Raw genomic sequence first — 13,601 nt, 5'->3', positions numbered from 1 at the left:
AGGTGAGGGGTGGACACGGAGCATCATTTCTGCCTGGGCTGCCCCGGTGCTCCCTGGCCTCACCATGGCCTCCCCTCCCGCTCCCCACAGCACCGGTGTGATGCTGACAGACGTTTACACAGCTCCACAGCGAACCGGTTCCGGGGACGGAGCCAGCTGAAAACAACACTGCTCTGCATTCGGACTGGGAGCACTGACTAACACAGACCTGCGCCAGCACCGGTGCCAGAGCCCCTGTCACGCTCAGGACAGCAGGGACAGCTAAATGCATGCTGTGAGGGACTCACCCCACACCTCCAAACAAGCTTCATGGCTTGAGACATGTCCTTGTGTGCATTTATTGATCTTACAAATTCATTTCCATCTTCCCTAGTTTGCTGCCTGGCTCACTCTCCCCTCTGCTATTTCTGTAACACTCTCATATTTAATACCATGAAATTTTAAAATAGTATGCTGGCTCAGGTTTTCTCAGATCCTGCAAAGAGTTGCAGTCATGCAGTTCTGGCACTATTTTTGGTTAGCAAGACAAGACAGAAGAGACAAGCAGGCCCTCACAGCTCATCCCTGGGCCTCATCTTGAGGACCACAAACTGAAAGAGCATTCAGGTCAACACGACAGGCTCAGTGGGACCCCCTACTATACTCCTCAGTTATCCTAAACACTCTGCCCATCTTTCCGTTCTCTTCTCCTTCACATTTTCCATCATGAACCCTCAAAAGGGAAGGGCCAGCCTCATCTGCCTTACTGGGATGGCTCCACCAGCCCCAGCTCTCCCCACTGCTTCTCAGCAAACATTTTCCATGTGCCACCCACTTGCCTCCTCCGCTCCCTCGAGGGCTGGGGTTGGCTTTGACTTACTGCCAGGTTTTCAGTTCATTTGGGAGTGGGAATATTTTAAACAAGAGATGCTTATGTTCTTATTTGTATATGTTAAAAGTGAGGACTTCCATACACAGGACAGGAATAGGGCAGAATTTGGCTCTCTTCCTGAAAGCTAACAAATTTCCCCCACTGAGCTTTTCCCTCAAATGAAGAAGTGAGCCTTCACTGCTCCATTAGACCCCAATCCCGTCAATACTTGCACATGTACTTAGATTTATTACGGTCAGTGGTCTTATCACAACGGTCATTAGGTCCACAAACATCAAGGATGCTGTTCCCAGTAATAAGGTCAAGAATGTGTACAAGTCTTTTCAAGATTAGGGCCTTAATGCCGTGGCATCAGCCAGCTTTCCCTCTGTCTCCAGCATTACATGTGGGCACTTGAAATCCCTGAGGACGGAAGGGGATGGCCATCTCCAGGCTGATCTGCAGGTAGAGCAAGGCACTGCTCTGAACTGCTCCTGGGTCTGCAACGAGCTAGGTGGCCCCAGGGATCACCGCTCACCACGGCAATCTTGATGGCAGCTGTATGTGATTCATATGCTGCAAATCAGCATTTGACAGCTCAACGTCAATTAAAACAAATAAATACAAAGCCAAGAGTCAGCAGGTCAGGCTCGAGGAGGGTCCATCACAACACCGGGCTACTGGTGGAGTCACAAGACGGTGTTGTGAGTTACCAATCAGTCTGGTAGCAGCTGACAAAGCAGCACTTCAGCAAGCTCCTCTAAAGCAAACATTGCACGTGCCGAAGCAAGACGAAGGGACGTAACTCCTCGTTCCACCTACTCACAAATACAGGACATTTTATTAAGCACGCAGGTAAAATGAATATAGAAGACCGTGTTCTCTCTGACTGGTCAAAGAAATTAATTGCCTGAGAATAGCAAGGCTGATTTATTTGGATGACTCAAATCCCTACTTCTCAGTGTAACAGCTGTGGGATCAAAAAATTGACTTAGATTCACCTAGTTGATGTATTTAGTTATTTAATAGAAAGATTAGCATGCAAATGTATTGCAGCACTCAACACTAATTCATGACAAAGTCAGAATATTAAAGTTACCTCATTCTGTCAAAATATGCTTGTCCAGTATTTCTCTCATTTTAAACCATAAATCCTTTTCAAAACAGAATTCACAGATTATCTCAAATCCCGGTACTGTTTGGCAGGTGGGAATGAGAGTGACAGACAAAACAGAGTCATTTAATAAAATGATGATTTTAGTACCAAAAACATTTTAACTGGATAACAACAGTAAGGAGCTAATGGCCATGGGTACATATATACAAACTGCATAAAAACATGTGCATATGTGGATGATTTTAATTTCCTCGTTTCTGATTTTCGAACTCTTTTTTGGTGTCCCCTGAACCACAAACCACAAGTTGAGTAGCACTGGTCTACTCAGTGCTGAAGGCATATTCCTACTCATCCAGCACACATGTAACAGACCTATTTCCCATTACAGCTTTTTTCACTTGAAGTTACTTATTTAAGCTAACTTTTTATCATGAGCACTCAACGGTTCTGGTTGTGTTTAGTCGTTCCTGCTACACGCAAACGTATACCCATGGAACATCACTGCAGCCAACACTGATCTGTGTCAGCAACAGAAAAAAAAGGATACAGCATGCAATTAAAGGGATTACTGTGACCACGGCCCTACTTCCTGCTAATACCATTTCAGTGTATTTTCTAGATTCCCTCATCACTGAGGGAGCGGCTTACTGATGAGGGATAAAGGAAGGAAGCAACGCACATGCTGACTAAGAAGAAGCAGTGAAAGATGGGAAAGGGAAAAGAAGAAAGAGGAGGAAGGAATGAATGGACAGCAATACACAAGGATCTTTACTATAATGCTTAGCAGTTAACAGTGCCTGAACAGCCTCGCTTACAAAGCCAGACCCAAACTACGTCCTCCCGGCTGGAGCATCTACCTATGCCCGCACTTGTGGCACTCTACCATTCGTAGTACTACATTGAGTTGAGTTACTCTACGCAGCTTTTTGGTTTTGCTTTTCTTTTCCCAGTAAATCACAGAAAAACATGTCTATCCATCCTGGCACCTGTGTGAAGCTGAAGAAAGAAAGAAGAAAACTACGAGGTCTCAAGTTGCAGGAATGACACCTACTGCCTGAGAAATGAATTGCTCACCTAAATGAGATCTGCACTCAACAGCGAGGGGCTTCCAGACAATAAGCCAGCATATGGACATGAGCCAGCAATGTGCTTGCAGCCCAGAAAGTCAACCGTATCCAGAGCTGCATCCAAAGAAGCGTGGCCAGCAGGTCGAGGGAGGTGATTCTGCCCCTCTACTCTGCTCTCGTGAGACCGGGAATACTGCGTTCAGCTCTGGAGGCCCCAACACAGGAAGGACATGGAGCTGCTGGAGCAGGTCCAGAGGAGGGCCACGAAGATGATCCGAGGGCTGAAGCACCTCTCCTGTGAAGACAGGCTGAGAGAGTTGGGGCTGTTCAGCCTGGAGAAGAGAGGGCTCCAGGGAGACCTTATTGCAGCCTTCCAGTACTTAAAAGAGGGCTGATAAGAAAGATGGAGGCTTCTTACTATGATCTGTAGTGACAGGATGAGGGGTAACAGTTTTAAACTGAAAGACAGTAGGTTTAGATTAGATCTAAGGAAGAAAGTCTTCACTGTGAGGGTGGTGAGACACTGGAACAGGTTGCCCAGAGAAACTGTGGATGCCCCATCCCTGGAGGTGTTCAAGGCCAGGTTGGACAAGGCTTTGAGCAACCTGATCTAGTGGAAGGTATCCCTGCTCATGGCAGAGGGGTTGGAACTAGATGATCTTTAGAGGTCCCTTCCAACCCAAACCATTCTGTGATTATCTGATTTTATGAAATAGGCCCATCCTCGCTGCTGACTATCAGCAAATTCAGGCAGGGAGAGAGTTTAGTGATGTGAGGAAGGGTGTCGAATTCCTGGTCAACAGCATGTACAACTCAGGAAAAAAAACCAACAAACAACTCTCTACTTTGAACCCAGGTGGAGAATATATTTTTTGGACTGGGAACATGGTAGTAGTTAGAAAATGCTCATTCAAACTACCAGCTAGGCTACATGGTTTGTAACGCAAGCACTGGGGAGCCTGAGTAAGAGAGTGTGCAGTGGATAAGAGGAAGAGCGGGAGTAGCATCTCAGTAAAAGCCAAATTTTAATTTGTAGTAATAGTGTCTCCTGGAGAAATGGTTTCATCAGGATTTCTGGTGGTGCCAGGGAGCATTGCCTCAACCTTTCAGCCTCCTGCTTGCTCCTACCCTATATATATACCCTTCGTGTATGCTAAGTGTGAATTTTCTTTTCTTCTGTCTTTGTTTGTAAAGACTTCATGATCTGGGTTCACCCTATCAAACCACAAATGTCTAAGTTGGCACAGCTGAAGGGAGCCAGAAGGAGAACTCAGAAGAAACATATAAACTAACACTGAACTTGAAACAAATGTAAGGCTTGAATACCTACATCAAGAAGGAAAATCAAAAGTGTCTGGTCCCCACGTCTCTCTCACTCCAGGACTGTGAAATATCCAGTGAAATGTGCTTCACTAGTTGTTGTGATGTTACAGAATGGCACTTTGGATAGTCAGAAACATGCAGGAGGTTTCCAACCTCAAGTTCTTGGTAAGGATTTGCTCATTCTGTCCCCTCTGACTACTACAAATAGATATTCTTAATGCTTTTCTAACTCTTAAGAATAGTAAAGACTGTCAATACCACTCTGAGTGTTTGCCTCAACACACAAATGCAAAGTCTCAGGGGAGGAAACATTCTGCAGTTCCAAATACCTCAGAAATTAAAAAAAAAAAAAAAAAGTCCAAATTTAAACTGTTTTCAATTTCACACAGTCACAATCCAGACTGAGATGCACTTTGAGCGTTACTAGGCGATGTGTGTGCACACCCATGAACACGGAGTCATCACCAGGAGAACGTGCTGGATGGACCATCGGGTTACTCAGCTTCCTATGAAGAAATATCTCTGCTCCGCTAGCCCCAGTACTGGGAAACAGCCTATCCTCACACTGCAAAGCTCCCGGTGTGCTAATTAGCCAGGAACAAGGCAGATTAACCCAAGCAAGGCTGCGTGCTGCCATGACTTATGCCCCAGGGACTTCATGGCAGCCTGTCTGGAGGTCTGGTGTCTTCTCCCCGGTCTGCCCTACAGCCGTAGTCCTGCCAGGACGAGGCTTTACTGGTGCAAGGTTCAAACGCATCATGGTGGAAGCTCTGAGCTGTAGCAGGGCGGCTTTCAGTCACTTCCCCTCATTATGGCACATTAGATCAAAAAGCAGATGAAATGGAAGTCTTGGGTAGGTGACTGCGGGTGAAATCTGCCTAAGGGCGAACAACAGGGTGAGATGAAGAAACGGTGGCACAGCTACTCCACCTCTCCTCTGTGCTTCTCAGAAACTGAACCTAGACACAAGGCTGAGAAAAAAAAAAAAAAAGTGGGGGGAAGCACCGTGGATGCCTAGTGTTCTGCAATGGCTGTGAAGAAAACAGAAAATATATCCTGAAACTCCCCATCCTCTTGTAGGAGCAATGCCAATGCACACTAGAACAGTTTTCACTGCTTATCTACTGCAACGAAGGACAATACCAAAACAACAACTATTTTTTTTTAAAAAAACTTAAACAGAAAGTGGATGAGATGATACTAAGATTCAGATTCAGCAAAGAAACCTGAAATATGTATAGAGGCCTTCTCAGATACAGCAAATCGATAGCTCATTCAATTTATTTTATTTTAATTCTGTAATTTTTAGAACTGAACATTAGTCAGGATTCATTTTGTTTTGGCAGCAGCTTTAGAAATCTTTTCTAAAGAGCTTCAATGCTGCTTATCTTACACAGTGCCCAGAATGGAGAGAAACTATGACAGACAGTAAGAAAAAAATGAAAGATATGACAAAATTGCTAACCTGCAAGATACAGGAAATTATTTGAACCTGAACTGTGTTTGCACTTTTGGAAAGATTTTGATGATTTCTTACAAGAGACCATTAAATACTTAGGAAAAGAGAAGTATTGTACTGTCCAAAGGAAGCACCTAGACAAGTACAAAGAAAGACTATGCAAACACCTTTAATAGCAACACACTTCTAACGGAGCTGCTCTACATTAGGGTGTCTGTTGCTCAACACAATGCGAGGGGCCCAGAAAAGGACAGAATCATAGAATCATAGAATGGTTAGGGCTGGAAGGGACCTTCAAAGGTCATCTAGTCCAAGCAAAAAGAAGCAAAAAGCCACACAAAACCACAATACTGAGTTAAACAGACCTGCACGCCCTCACTTGAAAGATTACCTTCAGCCTCGATTACACCATTACAAAAAGAATACGAACCAAAATATTCCAAAAAAGAGGGAATGTACAAAAACACGTCCAAAGTTTATGCTTTTTCTAGAGAGGGGAAAATAAGTTTATATTTTAAGTATATAGAATAACAACTAGTATGAAAGAGGCACAAGTGGCATGCCTGCTCACACATCCTGACAGTAAGGGTACCTTGATGGAAACCCAGCATCGCTCGGTTCCCCATGAGCCACTGCTGCTGCCTTTGCAAGGCCATAGCCACCATGGTGCAACCTTCAGCAGAGGTCCAAAATTTGCTGACACAGGAGTTTGTCTGCAGCTAGAGCTGAACTACCCCTCTAAAGATCTAAGCTGAGCTAACAAAAGCAATTTTCTGTCAGCAGCATAATAGTCACACTTGGGATTTCGCTGACGAAACTGTGACAGCCAAAGCGCTGGGTGTTTTCTCATCGAGTGACACTGGCAGAACCGCGTAGCACAGATTCAGCTCGAAAGGCTGCAAACCTAAGCGTACCGGAAGGCATGATTGTAGAAGGTGGTGTGACAACTCCCAACCATCCCCAGGAGCCCACAGCCACGCACGCCACAACTCCAAGGCACGCAGCAGGAGTCAGAACACGGCAGGACAGAGTTTTCAAATTAAACAAAAATTAGCTAAGTTACAAGCATATTGCTCCAGCTCAGAAATCAATTACTAAGTGACAAGGTTAAAAGACACTTTATAGATGACTTGATTTTATTATCCATCTCAGGGGATGCTATTACTTTCCTGCAGGAGACAGTACACTGAGTTACACAGGCCACTAGTCCCGTGAGGTCAGTAACCCCAATTCTGATGACATTAGAAACACAAACAACACTTTCCCTCTCATTTGTCACAGATGCAAACAGAAACAAACAGCAAAGAACAAGAAAATATAGAAAATAACACTGCATACATACAGCTCCAGTTACCCTCCAGGCAATCTAAAAGCACTGGCAAAACTCTGGAGTTATCTCATGAACTGCTTAATGAATAGAAAATGCAGAAGACAATGAAATACTTAATATATTGTGTTTATTGGAAGAAATGTAAAGACTTTGTTTACGTCTGAAAGCAAACGGTTTAAGAATGACGTATATATGCTTTCTTCTATTAAAACAAGCTTATACTATGAATATTCAGTTCTCTTTTTCTTAGGGTGTTGCTCCGTTCCTTTAAATCAGAGCTAAATACAACAGCTTTTTCGGATTTCCAGTTGGCAGCTGTAGAGAAATGTCAGAAAAAATAGGTTGACTTTAGCTAGAGAACTCTACAAATGTTAAGGTGCTAAGAGATACCATTTTCCCCAGTAACTTCTGTACTGAACTCATTACCTCGTGTTTGATTAAAGCATATATTCCCACAAAAGAGTAATTTTAATCTGAATAATCCTGTTCAGAGGTTGTTTCCATCTCTGGATATTCGCTGTATGTTCTGTTTAGAAAAAATAAAAAGTGCTTGGAGTGGGAGGCTTTCCCCACACCACTGCCTCAGGACGGCAGCACAGGGAGCCAGTTCACACTCACCGTGGTCATGGCAGAGAGAGACAGTGAAGGTTTTTTCAGGGATGCACCCAAAATGCTATAGGTGGTTTTTATTTTTAATAACAGAGACCACTGAAACACAGGTGCCTTATAAACTACAGCTATGACTAAAAAATGCAAGGTTACACCACTGCTGACAGAATGTAAAAATCTTATTTTCATCTACAGCAATATTCATAGACATTTTCCCAAATAGGAGCTAATTCCGTTACTTCCAAGAAGAAATTAATATCTGCTGTAGAATCACCTCAATATTTATTGTATTAAAGGAATATTTTTATATTCTGAGAAGTAATAACACCTCTGCACTTTAGCATTTTCTACCCAGGAATCCTAATCCACTTTTGAGACAGAACATCTATTATAATACATTTTATTACTAAGACCTGGGGTACACCCACTATACGCACACTTCGAATCTTTGAAGTGAAGATATAAATTATCAAAGAAATGGAAACCATCACATAAATGCAATTCTGCAAAGAATAGTACTGTAATCTATTCATCACAAAAAGCAATATAAATAAAACACACATGGCTAAGCAAATGTTTTCAGAAGGTTTTTATTAAATGATTGTATAGCCTGCCAGGGTATTTTGGAATTCTATAGCCTATTTTTATTAAACAAGAATTGTTACTGAAAAAGGCTTTAGGTGATTTGCAGACATACATTTACTGACAAGCACAAGCTATTCAGTAAAAACTGTAAAAGCGAGGAAAAAAATCAGTAATGGCAACCTTTAAAAATGGGAATTCATTCAAAAAACCAAAACAAGCACATACATTAAAGTATAAAAGTGGTAATTACAAGAAAAGACTATTTTAAGTATAATACACCTGCAGATGCCAAGTGTCACGTGGGGAAAACAGGAAGGGGCAGCTGTACAGAGAGGCACCCAGCAGCACACACAGCCCAACTTCGGGTGCCTGCTCCCTCAGCATTAGGTGTCCAACCTAGAAAAGCATCCCATCCATCATCATCAAAAGCAAGGACATAGGGAAGTCGTGAAGCCCCTCATGGAGTTAGTCTACTTTTTCCTTCCAAAATGCCCCGTAGCTCACACATCCTCTGAAAGGGCCCTAGGTCTCATGGTGGGGATCACTTCAGACACTCTGTGGTACCCTATTTCAGTCTGTCTTTGTGGGTCTCTCTCCTTCCTGCTACGTCTTCCAACAAAAAGCACAACCACCGACTGCAGAAGTTCTAGTGAATCAGGGTACCTCCAGTGGGAGAAACTCAAAACTGTTCCAGCCTTCTAACTAGCCCATGGTGCCTCCTTGGGGGGTGAAACCTGTGCTTATGAGTCCGGAAGTCACCTTTCCTTCTTCATTGGGGAAGAGCTCTACCAACGGGGCTAGTAACCGAACGGCAGAGAGCAAAGGAAAACTTCGTTGCCATCTGTTGTGTTTGATGTTCAGAGGTCTCCAAGCAGCATCGTGATCAGAACAGGTGAGACTGATGGAGATACACCTTTTGGGTGGAAACTAGAGGGGTCTAGGCCACCAGTTGCATAATACTGCAGGCTCGTGTGTTTTCAGCCCACCCCAAGAATGTAATTTTAAGCAAATGAAGAAAACTAATGGTAAGATGAATGACAAAATAAATCAATGCAGCTCCAAGCCTTTGGCACATGCAATAGTGTCAGGAGTAAAAGTAATCATAAATACCAGGTGAAGGTTTTTAAGACTTCCACTGTACTTCCCAGGGGCAACGCCAACCTCACAATTTGGGGATCAAGCACCGCAGAAAGGTGTCTGGCTTCAAACTGTCATTTCCATTTTTAAGGTTTCCTAAAGAGGTCTTATCTTTCTAAATATAATAATTAAGTGGAAAGAATCACTAGTATTAGAAGATGAATCAGAGGCTGGGTTGCTCCGAGATACTGACAGCTCACATGAACTCGAATAAATGAGGAAAGACAGAGATTTGGACGAGCATGAACCGAAATGAATAACATCTTCCTTCCTTCCTTCCACCAGGCACTGATCTGGCTGCAGAGAATCTGTGAGGTTTTATTCGCTTTCCTTATTCACAACAGACAAACTGACCTCGGGAATACTACGAGTTGGAGCACTCACTGCCTGAGGAGGGAGAGACTCCGGCAGATCAGGCACGACCTACGCTGGACGCTCGGGAGAAACCGCGTCTCCTCTGCTCGCACAACTCCCCCCTCACAGCCCCGCACGTTGCCCTCCCGCCCGGAGGGTACTTTGCCCGAGGCTCATCCCGCCGTACGCCCTGGGCTGCGGGGAACAGCAGCATCGAGCGGGATCCCTGGCCGTGCATCGCAGCGCTATTTTCAAAGCGCTTACAGCCTTTTGTAACCGCCGAGATAATCTGTCATATGGATTTAGGCACTGACAGTCAAACATGCCAAAAATGTCACCACCCACTCGTATTATCCATCCGGTGAAGGACTAGGAAGCGCCGCATTGCTTAACCTCTCCTCCGCCTTCCACTCGCACAGGAAATCCCCACCCCCCACGGCGTGACACCATCGCGGGGGGAACGGCGGACACCCCCGTGCCCCGCAGGCGGGCTCGGCGGGGAGACCTGCCCGCGGCGCTCGGCGCTGCGCATCCCCCGCCCGCTCGCACTCACCTCATCTTCCCGGCGGAGCGCGGCGGCGGCTGGGACCGGGACCGGGACCCGGACCCGGGCCGGGGCCGAGACCGGGGGCGGGCGGCGGCTGCGGCGGCGGCGGGGTGGGGGCTCCAGCGGCGGCGCCGCCCCACTCGCAGCGCCGGGCCCCGCGGCGCTAGCCGGGCAGCGCGGCGGCCGGCAGCCCCTCCGCCGGCCCGGCCATGTTGCCGGCTCCCGCCCGGCTGCACTGCCTGTGTCTGTGTGCGTGGGCAGGACAAAGCGCCGCTGCCGCCCGCCCCGCTCCGCTCCGCTCCCACGCGCGGCGGGGCCGCGCCGCGCCGCACCGCCCCTCCGCGCCGCGCCGCCCCGCCCCACGCAGCCTCCGCCCGGGCATGGCGAGGGGCGCCCGCCTTGCCCTGCCCTGCCCTGCTCTGCCCAGCCCTGTCCTGCCCTGCCCTGCCCGACCTTCCCCCGCCGGCAGCGCAGGTGAGGCGGGGCGGGGGCGTGGGGAGCGGCCGCGCACCGTGCGCGGCAGCGATCGGCGGCCCCGGGCTCCTCCGGGCTCCTCGGCCGGTGCCGGTGCCGGTGCCGGTGCCGGTGCCGGTGCCGGTGCCGGAGCCGGAGCCGGAGCCGGAGCGAGGGCCCGGGGAACTGTCCGAGCCGCGTCCCCAAACCGTTCCCGGCTGGAGCAGGGTTGCAGACCTCTCCTCTGCGAGGTACCATAGGGGTCCTGTATACCAGCGTTAAAAATTGCTGCTTTTCGGGATGGAAGCGAGGGCAGAAACTGTGTTTCCAGTGAACATCGCAGGGAAGCTGTGCTTTCTGCTCCTCCACCCTTTCCGCTTGCCCTAGATGAGTTTCGCTGTAAGATCTCATCCTGCTGTCAGTTGCATCCACCATCCACATCCACCTTCCCCACCCACCCCGGGGTGCCCTGGCCTTTTTTCCCAGCCCTGCTGCTTCTCCCTAGCCAACTCTCATCCTCACTCCACATCCCAGACCCATCCCTGGCCCTCTGCTCTTCTTCCAGTCATCTCCTGCCATCTCTCTTGTACAGCCCGAACCACACGCTCATGATTTCCACCAGTGGGAACAGCTTCCTTGCGGGTCCAGAGCCTGGATTTTCCCCTACCCCTCTCCACGTCTCTTTGCCTCTTCCCATGCACTACCCACTAGAAAAAGATTATATTGAAAATGGTATCGCTTGGATATCCTCAAGGATCTGACATGACAAGGGACCAAATACTGCAGTTGTTCTCAGGTCTTTCATACATAGATCCCCCTAACTTGACTGGTACTTCTCAAGAGTAAAGGCTTTTCAAACTGGCAGTCTGTGGGTGCATCTCCCACAGATCTCTCCCAGTTCTGCATCATCCAATTCAGACACAAAAAAACACAATGACCAGGTAACCCCACAGCAAGCAGTGGGTTTCCAGGCAGCTAGCCTGTGTGTCCACATTGTCTCCGTGTGTCCATGTGCTGATTAACACCACTCCGCTCACTCCCGGAGACCCACCTCCATCTGCACGTGCCGTGAGGAGTAAGGGAGCTGTAGCCCCTCTCCCTGTGTGCAGAGGCAGTTTTGGGAAGGTGCAGGGAGGGCGGGTGGGGGAAGATGGGCTGCAGGGCAGTCCGTAGGTCTGGAACGCTGTGCGAGTTCTCAGCGGAACGTGCCCATGTGCAGAACCAGCAGACTGCGGGACCATGTTGGAAGCTATTGGGCATGGCACAGCCTGTGCAGGAGGGACAGAGCAAAGCAGTGGAGACCATTTGGAATGTAAACACTTTACGTTTTCCTTTTCTCTGAAAAGCGAAGGTTTTCATATATTCGGGCCAATACAGCACTTATTTTTACTGTAATAGTAGCCTATGCCACTAGAATAAATGTTGCAAAAATCAAGCCCATAGATTTAATGCCTTGGAGACCTATTTCACCGTTGGCTTGTCAAGCCTTGCTGCTGCCTACTGCGGCTCAATACTAAACAAAAACATACTACAACAATAACAACAACAATAATTTGACAGCAACAAAACCCGTAGTAGCACAATGTGAATGCCTTTTATTCAGGGCTTTGCTTGTTTCTTGGTAGCTAATGTATATCTGACAATTGCTGTTTCCAATGATCATTAAGATGTTCAAAAACTAATTAGGGACAGAGTTACTGAAGGGCCAGGGGGACGGAACATGAGCCCAGTTCGTGCCTTCCCTGTCCCACAGCAGGTCTGTGCCATCCTCTTCCGAAGTCACTCCACCAATTAATTTAAGCTCATTTCAGACAGAGAAGGTGTCTCCTAAGGAAGAAGCTCCTGTTACTGAGGGGCCTCCTCATTTGTTTGAAACCAGAGCTTATAGTCTTTTCTTATAAGCAATTATCCTAAATTTCCTAGAAGGCACGATACACGTTGTTTGCATAAAGAAACAACTGTGTCAGACCATAGATCTGGTATGCAGTCTCCCCCGAGCGACGGTGGCTTGTAGAAACTCATCCACGTAATTTGTGATGGGGTTGCTGAAGGTAGCAAGCTTATGAAGAAATAACCTATTTTCTTATTACTATCATCTGACTAATCCTTCAGAGTGTGGGTCACTGACCAGCTCATGCAACATATGGGAGACAGCGTAAGGCAAGGAGGATGCTTATTAAACTAGAAAGTTCCACAGTAATTGTACTAGAACCCAAAACATGATTAAAAGAGCAAATCCATGTGTGAGTTCATTGACAATGTTGTTTTTTTTTTTTTTAAATGTAATTTCCTTAAGCTAGGTTTATAACAGGCACAAATCAAATAGGCAAAGGAATGAACGTCAGTCACAGCATGGTTAAAATATAAAACTAGAGTAAGCAAAAATGTCCTCTGCAAAGACTCTGTGCAGCCTAAATGGGCACCTGATGTTGCAGAGAGACTCCAGAGTCTTTACAAAGAGGTGAAACTACAACCACTGCATGCCCCAGCACTGACACATCCAGCCCCTGGCAGCTGCCCGGAAGGGACCGCAAACACCCGGGTAGGGCACGGCGGGTTCCGCCACTTGCGGCTCGGTACCTGCACGGCCTCCTGAGCAGAGGCACCGTCCTTGGGCAAGTTGCAACACCTCACTGGCTATAAACTTGTGCAATGTCTACCCTTGCAAAGGGTTGGGAGGCTTAATTGCCCATGAGGTGGTTTGAGAACTGATGCAGAAATGCAGAGTATGTGAGGTTACTGGTTGACTGTATTGGCCATTTTATTTATT

The sequence above is a fragment of the Tauraco erythrolophus genome, chromosome 6 (assembly GCF_009769465.1).
Source record: "Tauraco erythrolophus isolate bTauEry1 chromosome 6, bTauEry1.pri, whole genome shotgun sequence".
Classification (NCBI taxonomy): Eukaryota; Metazoa; Chordata; class Aves; order Musophagiformes; family Musophagidae; genus Tauraco; species Tauraco erythrolophus.
This window is presented reverse-complemented; position numbering follows the sequence as displayed.